This window comes from Dendropsophus ebraccatus, chromosome 12 (genome assembly GCF_027789765.1).
Source record: "Dendropsophus ebraccatus isolate aDenEbr1 chromosome 12, aDenEbr1.pat, whole genome shotgun sequence".
Classification (NCBI taxonomy): Eukaryota; Metazoa; Chordata; class Amphibia; order Anura; family Hylidae; genus Dendropsophus; species Dendropsophus ebraccatus.
In genome coordinates, this window is record NC_091465.1 from 87327578 (window position 1) to 87344277 (window position 16700).

Here is a 16700-nt window from a genome sequence, read left to right on the forward strand (position 1 = left end):
ATATCCCATCATATAATACACCTGCCTGTAATATCCCATCATATAATACACCTAACTGTAATATCCCATCATATAATACTCCTAACTGTAATATCCCATCATATAATACTCCTAACTGTAATATCTCATCATATAATACACCCAGACTGTAATATCCCATCATATAATACACCTGCCTGTAATATCCCATCATATAATACACCCAGACTGTAATATCCCATCATATAATACACCTGCCATTAATATCCCATCATATAATACACCTGCCTGTAATATCCCATCATATAATACACCTGACTGTAATATCCCATCATATAATACTCCTAACTGTAATATCCAATCATATAATACACCTGACTGTAATATCCAATCATATAATACACCTGACTGTAATATCCAATCATATAATACACCCAGACTGTAATATCCCATGATATAATACACCTGACTGTAATATCCCATCATATAATACACCTGACTGTAATATCCAATCATATAATACACCTACCTGTAATATCCAATCATATAATACACCTGACTGTAATATCCCATCATATAATACACCTACTTGTAATATCCAATCATATAATACACCCAGACTGTAATATCCAATCATATAATACACCTGACTGTAATATCCCATCATATAATACACCTGCCTGAAATATACCATCGTATAATACACCAAGACTGTAATACATTCAGGGCCGGGACAAAGGGTAGGCGATGGCCTAGGGCGCCCTCTCCTGCTGAATTACAGGGGGCGCAATTTTCACCTCTTTTAAAAATCCCCCCACCTGACCTCACCCGCGGCAGCATCCCTTTTCTGTTCTGCCCTACAGTTGTTGAAGGCTCCAGCCCCGCTGCGGCAGGCACCTGCTCTCCTCCTCTCTTCTGCTTGTTTTCAGAAGATAAGCTTCTGACCAATGTCACATGATGTCCAGAGACAGATGCCCCAACCCCCGCCCCCCTCCCGACAGAGACAGATGAGGAGTTTGATCCTCCACTACTACTGCTTTGTGGGTGAGTATATGTATGTATCTGTGTATGCTAATGGAGTGTGTGAGTGTGTGTCTTAGTGCTCATGTGTGGCTGAGGTAGAACTACAACTCCCAAAATGCACCTGTGTGGCTAAGGTAGAACTACAACTCCCAGCCTGCTCCTGTGTGGCTGTGGTAGAACTACAAGTTCCAGCATGATCCTGTATGGCTATGGTAATACTACAGCTCCCAGCATGCTCCTGTGTGGCTGTGGTAGAACTACAAGTTCCAGCATGATCCTGTATGGCTATGGTAATACTACAGCTCCCAGCATGCTCCTGTGTGGCTGTGTGTGTGCCTGGAATAGCCCTCTAATATCAGATTCCAACTTTCCCTTTTAAAAAAAAAAATAAAAAGCAGACAACTGTTTGCCATGGTAACTGCCCGGCTGCTCCTCTGGCCAAGGTCTGATAAATCCCCCAGATGGTGATGTAATAATCATACACTGTAAGGCTATGTTCACACACAGTATATTTCAGTCAGTATTGTGGTCCTCATATTGCAACCAAACCCAGGAGTGGATTGATAACACAGAAAGGCTATGATCACACAATGGTGAAATTGAGTGGATGGCCGCCATTTAATGGCAAATATTTGCTGTTATTTAACCCCTTAAGGTCAATGGCAATTTTCGTTTTTGCGCTTTTGCTTTTTCCACTTTATGTTTAAAAGTCCATAGCACTTGCATTTTTTCACCTAGAGACCCACATGAGCCCTTTTTTTTTGCGACACCAATTGTACTTTGCAATGACAGGCTTTATTTTTCCATAAAATATGCTGCGAAACGGGAAAAAAATCATTTGCGCTGTCAAACCCTACGCGTATCGTCACATCACGTGACTTTGCGAAGTCACGTGATGTGACGATACGCATAGGGTTTGCAGTCCGGAGCCCCATCTCAGAGCCCTGGGTGATATATATCGGTATATAGATTCCATCCCTCCTTTTTTTGCAGCTACTGGCTCTCAAATACTTCAGGGTGCAATAGCATATAGTCACTTTATGGATGCTTTCATGATTTTTTTCTTTCACTTTTTCATTGATTTATTTATATTATTTATGTGAGCATTTGCACTTTCATACAGGTTGTTATTTGGAGACACCCAGACATGTATATTGGATGTAGCTGGTGACTTTAACATACAGGGACTGTAGTTACCATTGTGTTGGGGCTCCGATGGGAGCGACATGTATATATTCATGCGTTTTCCATGTGATGGTTTACCCTTATGTGGTTTTTAAGTGTTTTTAAACGTGTGTCCATTTTTCTTTGTGTTTTTGATATATTTGTGACAATAAAGATGTGATTATTAACGATTAGATTTGTCATACGTTTGTGGGTGCGCCATCTTTTGTTTCCTCCTTTTTTTCTGTGTATGTTTGTTCTATAGTTGGAACGTAGGCAGCATCCCGCATATACCCATATAGCAGCTCCCACCTTTTCTCTTTATAAAGGGGTTAAAAACAACGGCTGTTGTATTGAAATAAGGTCAGTTCTTTACCGGTAAATGGCGGCCATCCACTCAATTTCACCATTGTCTAAACAGAGCCTTTCTGTGTTTTCAATCCACTCCTGGTTTTGGTTGTAATATGAGGACCACAATACTGACAACACTGAGGAGATTTGTGACGCTGTCCATAGCAACCAATCACAGCCTAGCTTTCACTTCTCATATTGTTCTGAGCTGTGATTGGTTTCTATGGGAAACACAGAGAATCCTACTATAAGATGGCGCCAAAACCTTCCTTGGACTTTACTTGTTCTGTGAATATGGGCCGCGCACAGAAGATGTGTAACTGAGTGGATTTGCAAACCTCCCGGCATTATGTATCTTTATACAGCTCGGTGGCTTTGTCAGTACAGTACCATGAATATTTAAAGGGGTACTCCAGTGAAACTGATATCAGGAAGTGTTATTTTGCTGGAGTACCCCTTTAAACACGTGTGGTGATTTCAGCATCATTATGATACATGATGCCAGGAGGTTTGTGAATCCAGTCAGTTGTACATCTTCCATGTATTCCCGGAATGTGTAAATTCGCCCTAAGGCTCTAAAGATGATGGACCCTGAAGGTCCCCAGAACGGCCCTCATCATCAGCCTCCTTCAGTGCTGCTAAAGGAGGAGGAGACATTCTCTGTAGCACCATGGACAACTCCTCAGTGGCTATGGGGCACAGATGGGAGGGATGGGGAGCCTGCGGCCCTCCAGCTGATGCCTGGACAGACATGATGGATATTGTAGATTTGCATCAGTCTGAGAGCTGAAGGTTCCTCATCAGTGCTTTAAAGCTGTGAAGAAACGGCTACAAGTGGCTGATCAGCCAATCTTCCTAAAGTGTAGGCATTGATGGCCGCCAGACAGAACATTAGACAGATCCATTTCTGGACTCTTGGTACCAGGAGAGGAGTGTCCTCCATGTCTCATTGTAACGTGTCCTCTATGTCTCCTTGTAGTGTGTCCCCTATGTCTGGTTGTAGCGTATCCTCCATGTCTGGGTGTGGTGTTTCCTCCATGTCTGGTTCTAGTGTGTCCTCCGTGTCTGGTTGTAGTGTGTCCTCTATGTCTGGGTGTAGAGTGTCCTCTATGTCTGGGTGTAGTGTGTCCTCCATGTCTGGTTGTAGAGTGTCCTCTATGTCTGGGTTTAAAGTGTCCTCCATGTCTGGATGTAGAGTGTTCTCCAAGTTATGGTGTAGCGTGTCCTCCATGCCTGGGTGTAGTGTGTCCTCCATGTCTGGGTGTAGTGTGTCCTCCATGTCTGGGTGTAACTTGTCCTCCATGTCTGGGTGTAGCTTGTCCTCCATGTCTGGTTGTAGAGTGTCCTCCATGTCTGGTTGTAGAGTGTCCTCCATGTCTGGTTTTAATGTGTCCTCCATGTCTGGATGTAGAGTGTTCTCCAAGTTATGGTGTAGCGTGTCCTCCATGCCTGGGTGTAGCGTGTCCTCCATGTCTGGTTGTAGAGTGTCCTCCATGTCTGGTTGTAGAGTGTCCTCCATTTCTGGGTGTAGCATGTCCTCCATGTCTGGTTGTAGAGTGTCCTCCATGTCTGGTTGTAGACTGTCCTCCATTTCTGGTTGTAGCGTGTCCTCCATTTCTGGTTGTAGTGTGTCCTCCATGTCTGGGTGTAGCATGTCCTCCATGTCTGGTTGTAGAGCGTCCTTCATGTCTGGGTGTAGAGTGTCCTCCATGTCTGGTTGTAGCATGTCCTCCATTACTGGTTGTAGTGTGTCCTCCATGTCTGGGTGTAGTGTGTCCTCCATGTCTGGGTGTAGCTTGTCCTCCATGTCTGGGTGTAGCTTGTCCTCCATGTCTGGTTGTAGAGTGTCCTCCATGTCTGGTTGTAGAGTGTCCTCCATGTCTGGATGTAGAGTGTTCTCCAAGTTATGGTGTAGCGTGTCCTCCATGCCTGGGTGTAGCGTGTCCTCCATGTCTGGTTGTAGAGTGTCCTCCATGTCTGGTTGTAGAGTGTCCTCCATGTCTGCTTGTAGAGTGTCCTCCATTTCTGGGTGTAGCATGTCCTCCATGTCTGGTTGTAGAGTGTCCTCCATGTCTGGTTGTAGAGTGTCCTCCATTTCTGGTTGTAGCGTGTCCTCCATTTCTGGTTGTAGCGTGTCCTCCATTTCTGGTTGTAGTGTGTCCTCCATGTCTGGGTGTAGCATGTCCTCCATGTCTGGTTGTAGAGCGTCCTTCATGTCTGGGTGTAGAGTGTCCTCCATGTCTGGTTGTAGCATGTCCTCCATTACTGGTTGTAGTGTGTCCTCCATGTCTGGGTGTAGAGTGTCCTCCATGTCTGGGTGTAGCATGTCCTCCATGTCTGGGTGTAGAGTGTCCTCCATGTCTGGGTGTAGAGTGTCCTCCATGTCTGGTTGTAGCATGTCCTCCATGTCTGGGTGTAGCTTGTCCTCCATGTCTGGGTGTAGCTTGTCCTCCATGTCTGGTTGTAGAGTGTCCTCCATGTCTGGTTGTAGAGTGTCCTCCATGTCTGGTTGTAATGTGTCCTCCATGTCTGGATGTAGAGTGTTCTCCAAGTTATGGTGTAGCGTGTCCTCCATGCCTGGGTGTAGCGTGTCCTCCATGTCTGGTTGTAGAGTGTCCTCCATGTCTGGTTGTAGAGTGTCCTCCATGTCTGCTTGTAGAGTGTCCTCCATTTCTGGGTGTAGCGTGTCCTCCATGTCTGGTTGTAGAGTGTCCTCCATGTCTGGTTGTAGAGTGTCCTCCATTTCTGGTTGTAGCATGTCCTCCATTTCTGGTTGTAGCGTGTCCTCCATTTCTGGTTGTAGTGTGTCCTCCATGTCTGGGTGTAGCATGTCCTCCATGTCTGGTTGTAGAGCGTCCTTCATGTCTGGGTGTAGAGTGTCCTCCATGTCTGGTTGTAGCATGTCCTCCATTACTGGTTGTAGTGTGTCCTCCATGTCTGGGTGTAGAGTGTCCTCCATGTCTGGGTGTAGCATGTCCTCCATGTCTGGGTGTAGAGTGTCCTCCATGTCTGGGTGTAGCATGTCCTCCATGTCTGGTTGTAGAGCGTCCTTCATGTCTGGGTGTAGTGTGTTCTCTATGTCTGGTTGTAGAGAGTCCTCCATGTCTGGGTGTAGAGTGTCCTCCATTTCTGGTTGTAGCATGTCCTCCATGTCTGGGTGTAGAGTGTCCTCCATGTCTGGGTGTAGCATGTCCTCCATGTCTGGGTATAGCATGTCCTCCATGTCTGGGTGTAGCATGTTCTCCATGTCTGGGTGTAGAGTGTCCTCCATGTCTGGGTGTAGCATGTCCTCCATGTCTGGGTGTAGCGTGTCCTCCATGTCTGGGTGTAGCATGTCCTCCATGTCTGGGTGTAGAGTGTCCTCCATGTCTGGGTGTAGAGTGTCCTCCATGTCTGGATGTAGAGTGTCCTCCATGTCTGGGTGTAGAGTGTCCTCCATGTCTGGGTGTAGAGTGTCCTCCATGTCTGGGTGTAGAGTGTCCTCCATGTCTGGGTGTAGAGTGTCCTCCATGTCTGGGTGTAGAGTGTCCTCCATGTCTGGGTGTAGAGTGTCCTCCATGTCTGGGTGTAGAGTGTCCTCCATGTCTGGGTGTAGCATGTTCTCCATGTCTGGGTGTAGCATGTTCTCCATGTCTGGGTGTAGAGTGTCCTCCATGTCTGGGTGTAGAGTGTCCTCCATGTCTGGGTGTAGCATGTTCTCCATGTCTGGTTGTAGTGTGTCCTCCATGTCTGGGTGTAGAGTGTCCTCCATGTCTGGGTGTAGCGTGTCCTCCATGTCTGGGTGTAGAGTGTCCTCCATGTCTGGGTGTAGCATGTCCTCCATGTCTGGGTGTAGCATGTCCTCCATGTCTGGTTGTAGAGTGTCCTCCATGTCTGGTTGTAGAGTGTCCTCCATTTCTGGTTGTAGCGTGTCCTCCATTTCTGGTTGTAGCGTGTCCTCCATTTCTGGTTGTAGTGTGTCCTCCATGTCTGGGTGTAGCATGTCCTCCATGTCTGGTTGTAGAGCGTCCTCCATGTCTGGGTGTAGAGTGTCCTCCATGTCTGGTTGTAGCATGTCCTCCATTACTGGTTGTAGCGTGTCCTCCATGTGTGGGTGTAGAGTGTCCTCCATGTCTGGGTGTAGCATGTCCTCCATGTCTGGGTGTAGAGTGTCCTCCATGTCTGGGTGTAGCATGTCCTCCATGTCTGGTTGTAGAGCGTCCTTCATGTCTGGGTGTAGTGTGTTCTCTATGTCTGGTTGTAGAGAGTCCTCCATGTCTGGGTGTAGAGTGTCCTCCATTTCTGGTTGTAGCATGTCCTCCATGTCTGGGTGTAGAGTGTCCTCCATGTCTGGGTGTAGCATGTCCTCCATGTCTGGGTATAGCATGTCCTCCATGTCTGGGTGTAGCATGTTCTCCATGTCTGGGTGTAGAGTGTCCTCCATGTCTGGGTGTAGCGTGTCCTCCATGTCTGGGTGTAGCGTGTCCTCCATGTCTGGGTGTAGCATGTCCTCCATGTCTGGGTGTAGAGTGTCCTCCATGTCTGGGTGTAGAGTGTCCTCCATGTCTGGGTGTAGAGTGTCCTCCATGTCTGGGTGTAGAGTGTCCTCCATGTCTGGGTGTAGAGTGTCCTCCATGTCTGGGTGTAGCATGTCCTCCATGTCTGGGTGTAGCATGTCCACCATGTCTGGGTGTAGAGTGTCCTCCATGTCTGGGTGTAGCATGTCCTCCATGTCTGGGTGTAGCATGTCCTCCATGCCTGGGTGTAGTGTGTTCTCTATGTCTGGTTGTAGAGAGTCCTCCATGTCTGGTTGTAGCGTTATGGAGTAATGGAGGGCAGAGATGACTTCCTCACACAATCTTCTTTGTTCTAGTCCAGATTTCTAAGGTTCCAGGCAGCTCGCTGCAGTCTGTGCTCATGGGGATGAGACTTTCTCGATTTAAAGATCTTTGTGGTGAGGAAGTTTCCAAACACGCCCTCGGAAAGCTGTAATAATACCCAAAACCACGACCCTGTGGGGCCAAGAGGATGACTGCAGATTTAGATGAAAAGGTTCTTCATGGTGACGGCATCTACCACAAAATGGGGATCTGTCGGCCTCTGATGTGCTCCAGTCACCAGGACACCATCCTTCTGCACTCCATCAGTAGACAAGAGACTCTCCTGTTCTTGTAGACTCTTCTTGCACGTGACAGCCCACAAACAAGCGCCGATCGGCGAGTTCATGGACTGTTTGAGAATGAGAATGTGGGATTCAGGCAAAAAAACAATCTTGTTGCTTGTTACACATAGCGGAACTTTGCTGAACACCAGGAAGGACAGAGCAGCACCAGGAGCAGCAGAGCAGCACCAGGAACTGCACAGCAGCACCAAGAACTGCAGAGCAGCACCAGGAAGGACAGAGCAGAACCAGGAACAGCAGAGCAGCACCAGGAACTGCACAGCAGCACCAAGAACTGCAGAGCAGCACCAGGAAGGACAGAGCAGAACCAGGAACAGCAGAGCAGCACCAGGAACTGCGGAGCAGCACCAGGAACAGCAGAGCAGCTCCAGGAACTACAGAGCAGGACCAGAAAGGACAGAGCTGCACCAGGAACTGCAGAGCAGACCCGGAAACTGCAGAGCAGCGCCACAAACGACAGAGCAGCACCAGGGGGAACAGAGGAGCACCAGGAACTACAGAGGAGCACCAGGAACTACAGAGCAGCACCAGGGAGGACAGGGCAGCACCAGGAACTGTAGAGCAGGACCAGGAAGGACAGAGCAGGACCAGAAACTGCAGAGCAGCACCAAAAACTGCAGAGCATCACTAGAAACTGCAGAGCAGGAGTGGGAAGGACAGAGCAGCACCAGAAACTGCAGAGCAGCACCACAAACTACAGAGCAGCCCCAGGGAGGACAGAGCAGCTCCAGGTACTGCATATCAGGACCAGGAAAAGCAGAGTAGCACCAGGAACTGCATATCAGGACCAGGAACTGCAGAACAGCACCAGGAACTGCAGAACAGCACCAGGAACTGCAGAGCGGCATCGGAAACTACAGAGCGGCAGCAAGAAGGATAGAGCAGCACCAGGAACTACAGAGAAGCACCGGGAGCTACAGAGCAGCGCCTGCAGCTGTAGATGCCAGTGATGCCCCCAGTGGCAGTAATGCTGTAGATGAGTAAATTAGAGTCATTTTTCTAAGGCTGCATCCAAAACTCTTCCTACATGCAATGGCCAATGGCTCGATGTTGCTGAGAGTATCGGCCACACCGTGCGGGCATTGGCCATGCATGCAGGACTAGTTTTCGATGATGTGCTGTATTCACATACAGGAGAAGAGAGATTAAAGCAGAACACCCCCTGCTGCTTCAGTATCTGTGGGAGCTGACAGCAGGAGGCCTGGTGATAACTATTGTCTTATCATCTAGGTCCTAGACAAGAATCCGGGGATCCATTATCCTTGTACAAGGAAACACTTATCTCTGACATGCTGGACACTACTGCAGGGAGTTTGGATTACAATTAGTGTTTATCGAACTGCGCAAGAAAAGTTAAGTTCGAGTCGAACATCTCAATTTTCTCGAACTGAACCAAACATTTTACTGTTCGTTACTGTACTGTTAGCGTTCGAGTGCCTTTCTGCCAGCCAATCAGTGCAGAGCACATAGAAGTGTCAGAAACATCATTGCTGAGGTGTAGGGGTCTCATTGGCTGCTAAAATCACAAGACCATCTCATATAAAACTCACTGTGATGTGTTCTGGACGCCATTTTCAGCTCATTCACTGTGCTGGATAGAGTGTATTCTCAGTGTCTCATTGTTTCCCTGCATTCTGCGATTAGAGAGATAGGTAGGGAGATTACTGAGATAGGTAGGGAGATTAGTGAGATTACTGAGATAGGTAGGGAGATTACTGAGATAGGTAGTGAGATTAGTGAGATTACTGAGATAGGTAGGGAGATTACTGAGATAGGTAGTGATATTAGTGAGATTACTGAGATAGGTAGGGAGATTAGTGAGATTACTGAGATAGGTAGTGAGATTACTGAGATAGGTAGTGATATTAGTGAGATTACTGAGATAGGTAGGGAGATTAGTGAGATTACTGAGATAGGTAGTGAGATTACTGAGATAGGTAGGGAGATTAGTGAGATCACTGAGATAGGTAGTGAGATTAGTGAGATTACTGAGATAGGTAGTGATATTAGTGAGATTACTGAGATAGGTAGTGAGATTACTGAGATAGGTAGGGAGATTAGTGAGATCACTGAGATAGGTAGTGAGATTACTGAGATAGGTAGGGAGATTAGTGAGATCACTGAGATAGGTAGTGAGATTACTGAGATAGGTAGGGAGATTAGTGAGATTACTGAGATAGGTAGTGAGATTAGTGAGATTACTGAGATAGGTAGTGATATTAGTGAGATTACTGAGATAGGTAGTGATATTAGTGAGATTACTGAGATAGGTAGTGATATTAGTGAGATTACTGAGATAGGTAGGGAGATTAGTGAGATCACTGAGATAGGTAGTGAGATTACTGAGATAGGTAGGGAGATTAGTGAGATTACTGAGATAGGTAGTGAGATTAGTGAGATTACTGAGATAGGTAGTGAGATTAGTGAGATTACTGAGATAGGTAGTGATATTAGTGAGATTACTGAGATAGGTAGTGATATTAGTGAGATTACTGAGATAGGTAGTGATATTAGTGAGATTACTGAGATAGGTAGGGAGATTAGTGAGATTACTGAGATAGGTAGTGATATTAGTGAGATTAGTGAGATTACTGAGATAGGTAGTGAGATTACTGAGATAGGTAGTGAGATTAGTGAGATTACTGAGATAGGTAGTGATATTAGTGAGATTACTGAGATAGGTAGTGATATTAGTGAGATAGGTAGGGAGATTAGTGAGATTAGTGGGGTGTTTAGCAAGGTTAGATTAGCATTTTTGCAACAAGCATTTTCCTGTCCATAGACACCATTGCAGTCACAGCAATACTTAGCTTTGGTATTGCAGGCTGTATATTGGATTTGCCAATTTATACATAGTGCCAAAAAGTATCAGCTGACATACGTTCTCAGTCCGATAGTCTGGAATATCAGTCCTGTAGTCTTTAATATCAGTCTGATAGTCTGGAATATCAGTCCTGTAGTCTTTAATATCAGTCCTTTAGTCTGGAATATCAGTCCTGTAGTCTGGAATATCAGTCCTGTAGTCTGGAATATCAGTCCAGTAGTCTGAAATATCAGTCCTTTAGTCTGGTATATTTGTCCGGTAGTCTATAATATCAGTCCAATAGTCTGGAATATGAGTCCTTTAATCTGTAATATCAGTCTGATAGTCTGTAATATCAATTCTGTAGTCTGTAATATCAGTCCGATAGTCTGGAATATGAGTCCTGTAGTCTGGAACATCAGTCCGATAGTCTGGAATATCAGTCCTGTAGTCTGGAATATTAGTCCTGTAGTCTGTAATATCAGTCCGATAGTCTGGAATATCAGTCCGATAGTCTGGAATATGAGTCCTGTAGTCTGGAACATCAGTCCGATAGTCTGGAATATCAGTCCGATAGTCTGGAATATCAGTCCTGTAGTCTGGAATATTAGTCCTGTAGTCTGGAATATCAGTCCTGTAGTCTGGAATATCAGTCCAATGGTCTGAAATATGACTCCTGTAGTCTGTCATATCAGTCTGATAGTGTGGAATATGAGTCCTGTAGTCTGGAATATCAATCATGTAGTATTTGATATCAGTCTGATAGTCTGGAATATGATAGTCTGTTAGATGAACCAATCTTTGGTAAGGAGGAGTTGGTGGTCAAATTTTCCCTGAGAGTGTAAAAACCCCATTTTGGTCAGTTTACATTGCTAAATAATTTTATTTTTTAAATCAAATCAAATTTCAGGCTGTATGTTGTTCCATGTTTCCAGTTTACTCTTCTGGATGATAATTACAGTTTCTCCTACTACATATAGGTGTCAAAATTAACCTAAACATCTCCCATTGACTTTAATGGGGTTCGACTTCGAACCAAACTTCACTACTGTTCAAGGTTCGACTCGAACTCAAACATTTTACTGTTTGATCATCACTAATTACAATCCCCATCATCCTTCCTTAGATGAGTGTCAGCAGCAGATTATACTTCGTCATCCCCTCTTGTGGATGAATATAGATCCGGCAGGATGACACGATGTATACATATATATATATAGTACAGGGGCTGTAGACGCTGAATCATCTCTTCACTCAGTGACTCCACACGGCTGAGCACATCACTATACAGCGTCTGCTGTGGGCTCCACAGTGTATACAGCAGCCGGGGGAGAGCATGGGGTAAAGAAGCCTACAGGGATGGCTGGATAATGAGATTAGTAGTCCTTGGAGCGGGCGGCATGGGGTATAGAGGCCTACAGGGATGGCTGGATGATGGAAGTAGTAATCCTCGGGTGCCACTGTCTGGTCACAATCACTGGGGTTCTTCCACCAGACCGGCCTTTGGCAGGCATAGTGATGAGGGGGCTGCACCTTATGATGGTGGTAGTAGTCCCCTGGTTGATTCCATTGTAGTATCTCCTGGCTGGTGTAAGGTGGGGGGTCTCTGATGGTGAGGTCCAGATAAAAGGCAGGAGACTCCGATAACTTGATATGGGGTACACCGAGCTATGGGTGCACAGGTCCAGTACTGCAATTGCCAGCTGCGGGGTGCACAAGTCCAGTACTGCAATTCCCAGCTGTGGGGTGCACAAGTCCAGTACTGCAATTCCCAGCTGTGGGGTGCACAAGTCCAGTACTGCAATTCCCAGCTGCGGGGTGCACAAGTCCAGTACTGCAATTCCCAGCTGCGGGGTGCACAAGTCCAGTACTGCAATTCCCAGCTGCGGGGTGCACAAGTCCAGTACTGCAATTCCCAGCTGCGGGGTGCGGGTTTGCAGAAATATACAGCACTTTAGCCTGAGAGCTAAGCCTGCACCTAGGCCTGGTCCAGGGCTGTGAGGTCCTTGACTACATCTCCTTTCTGGCTTCTCCTGTCTCCAGAGATACAATGTGAGGTCCTAGCGGGACAACAAATATACAGACACTGAACTGGCAGGGGATGATGGGAATGATGAGAAGCCATCAGACATCAAGGCATAGAAGGCTCGGTGTATGGGGGCTTAGTGGCCCCATTGTCCTGCTTTCTGGCGCTGCGCGGGGTGTAGTGTAGGCCTCGGGAATGCATTGTGTCAGGACGCTGATAATGCGCCTTTTGTTTGTCCAGTTTTGAATGCATTGAGGTCAGTCACGCAGTCAGGGGATCAGCGACAGATCTGCTTGTTATCAGACGTCCGAGAAGAAAAAAGCCTACAGCATCTGTAATAAAGCAACGGGGATTTATCCACACATCAGGGTACAGGGGCAACGTCTCAAGCATGCTTGACAAAGACCCTGGGTATGGGTCGAAACAATGCACCTGTACCCTGATGTGCGTATAAATTCACGTTGCTTTATTACGGATGCTGTAGGAATTTTTCTTCTTGAGTATACAGTGTGATGTCATCAAATATACAGTGTGATGTCACTTTAAACAGTGTGACCTCACCATATACATCATGATGGCACCTCATAATATTTCCCTCATATCACAGTGTAATGTCATGTGACCTCATTATAAACAGTGTGATATCATGTGATCTCATTCTATAGAGTGAGATGTCATGTGACCTCATTCTATTGAGTGAGATGTCATGTGACCTCATTCTATAGAGTTTGATGTCAGTAGACACAGTGTGACCTCATCATATCACAGCCATCATGCTGTCATGGGGGGGGGGGGGGTAGTATATACATAGTGTATGGTATATAGCTGATGTCCCCCATTGTTCAGGACTGTCAGTCTCTGCTCCTTAGAGAACAATCGTTGCTCAGTGCGGAGAGTCCAGGCAGCGACGTCTCGGGGACAGGAGAGGGGGGAGCGGGTGAGAACTGATGAGTGACCTGTCATGATGGATCAACACCAAGCATCCAGGCGCCCATAAATCTAAGCCAACAGGAACTATAGTGACATCTGATGCAAGACTCATACAGGGGACACGGGGACAGGGGCTCATCGGCCTCAATCTGGAGATCGCCTTAAAGGGACACTCCACATTCTCTACCCCCCCCCCCCCCCCCCAAATATAGTCTTCACTTAATTATATTGAAGAAATTTCCTAATATATTATATTCCTAGCAGCAACACCTCAGCTTGTGTGTAATGGCAGCCAGCAGAATAGTGAGTGCAGCTCTGGAGGATGAGACATGATGTAAGCAGAATAGTGAGTGCAGCTCTGGAGGATGAGACATGATGTTAGCAGAATAGTGAGTGCAGCTCTGGAGGATGAGACATGATGTAAGCAGAATAGTGAGTGCAGCTCTGGAGGATGAGACATGATGTAAGCAGAATAGTGAGTGCAGCTCTGGAGGATGAGACATGATGTAACAGCAGAATTGTGAGTGCAGCTCTGGAGGATAAGACAGGATGTAACAGCAGAATAGTGAGTGCAGCTCTGGATGATGAGACAGGATGTAACAGCAGAATAGTGAGTGCAGCTCTGGAGGATAAGATATAAGGTAACAGCAGAATAGTGAGTGCAGCTCTGGAGGATAAGACATGATGTAACAGTAGAATAGTGAGTGCAGCTCTGGAAAATAAGACATGATGTAACAGTAGAATAGTGAGTGCAGCTCTGGAAGATAAGACTTGATGTAACAGTAGAATAGTGAGTGCAGCTCTGGAGGATAAGACATGATGTAACAGCAGAATAGTGAGTGCAGCTCTGGAGGATAAGACATGATGTAACAGCAGAATTGTGAGTGCAGCTCTGGAGGATAAGACATGATGTAACAGCAGAATTGTGAGTGCAGCTCTGGAGGATAAGACAGGATGTAAGAGCAGAATAGTGAGTGCAGCTCTGGATGATGGGACACGATGTAACAGCATAATAGTGAGTGCAGCTCTGGATGATGAGACATGATGTAACAGCAGAATAGTGAGTGCAGCTCTGGAGGATGAGACATGATGTAACAGCAGAATAGTGAGTGCAGCTCTGGAGGATAAGACATGATGTAACAGCAGAATAGTGAGTGCAGCTCTGGAGGATAAGACTCAATGTAAGAGCAGAATAGTGAGTGCAGCTCTGGAGGATAAGACAGGATGTAACAGCAGAATAGTGAGTGCAGCTCTGGAGGATAAGACTCAATGTAAGAGCAGAATAGTGAGTGCAGCTCTGGAGGATAAGACATGATGTAACAGCCGGGCGTGGCACATGTCCTAATAACATACAATATGGAGATATGTCCACCATAACTGCCCCGGCACGTGCTGGATGCTGCCCTGTCTTTATCATACGGCTGTGCGGGGCTTCTGAGGCTTCCAGGCCCCCCCATACATGATTCCAGGCGTGAGGGTCCCGGAGAATCCGGAGAACGGCCACTAGGATTATAGGGATCAGTCAGGAAGAGAAGGCCCCATGTAACCCAATATAGTGTTATATTTATGGGGCGATCTGTCCCTCACATGACGCCGCTCATCCCCTATACATGACACTATGTATTGTACATCTGAGAGAATGAGGTATACGCTCCGGAATAGACTGTGGGGCTTTGTGCCGCCCGGGGGGCCATGTCCTCACGTCTGTTTATAACGTTTTATCTCATCGCCAAGCAGCGGCAGTATACGACGATTGTCACCCAGCTCTCCCAGACTCCGGGTGGAGCAGGATATATTTCTGCCATTCAGGAGGCAGGAGCAGTGATGGCGGCCATATTGGGTGTCACCACATTACCTGATAGTGATGATATAGTTACATCAAGGGGTTATTACAGGATATCGGCTTCTTCATGGAAACCTGCGCCGATCACATGACCCATAAATAAACCCTACGCAGCAGGTGGTGGATGGGACTTTCTGCACCCCCGAGGGATAGAATTATAATACCAGTCACCATTGGGTCCTCTGCGTCTAATCTAATGTATCTGATGGGGGAGGGGGTCTCAGGCCTCCACGACCTTGTCCGTACCCGAAGGACGACTGATCCCTGGAGCCGGCCAATAACCGCCATGTCTGCGCCAATCACCAACACGTTACCTTATATATAGTACAGCGGCATGATGGGGGGTGCAGTGCTGAGCGCCAGGAGCCGCCATGTTACCTTATATATAATACAGCGGCATGATGGGGGGTGCAGTGCTGAGCGCCAGGAGCCGCCATGTTACCTTATATATAATACAGCGGCATGATGGGGGGTGTAGTGCTGAGCGCCAGGAGCCGCCATGTTACCTTATATATAATACAGCGGCATGATGGGGGATGTAGTGCTGAGCGCCAGGAGCCGCCATGTTACCTTATATATAATACAGCGGCATGATGGGGGATGTAGTGCCAGGAGCCGCCATGTTACCTTATATATAGTACAGCGGCATGATGGGGGGTGCAGTGCTGAGCGCCAGGAGCCGCCATGTTACCTTATATATAATACAGCGGCATGATGGGGGGTGTAGTGCTGAGGCTCTATAAATACAGATGCTGTGCAGGGTATCACACATGGTGGGATTAGATACAGCAGTGCAGAAGACAGTATCACACATGATGGGATTAGATACAGCAGTGCAGAAGACAGTATCACACATGATGGGATTAGATACAGCAGTGCAGAAGACAGTATCACACATGATGGGATTAGATACAGCAGTGCAGAAGCCAGTATCACACTTGATGGGATTAGATACAGTGGCTCAGCAGACGGTATCACACACAATGGGCTTAGATACAGTGGCTCAGCAGACGGTATCACACATGATGGGTTTAGATACAGTGGCTCAGCAGACAGTATCACACATGATGGGCTTAGATACCGTGGCTCAGCAGACGGTATCACACATGATGCTGTAGTTATAGTGGCGCTCGGTGTTATATACTGATCCTGGAGATGACAGATGACTGATATGATGCACATTGTATCCCGTCTTTTCATTCATGGGGTATAATCTGGTAATGGCCGCTGCATGTGAACAGGTGACCCGCAGCTGACGGCCATCTATTACCCTGCTGGCGCTGTGCCACGTCTGTGCTGTCCACGCAGAAGGAGACTATCGGATACCGAGGAGACTTTCCCGCTATAATTAAAGGCTTCCCAGGAAATATAAGTCCTGGAATCGCCATCTGTACAACGCAATAACGTCTTCTATATGGAG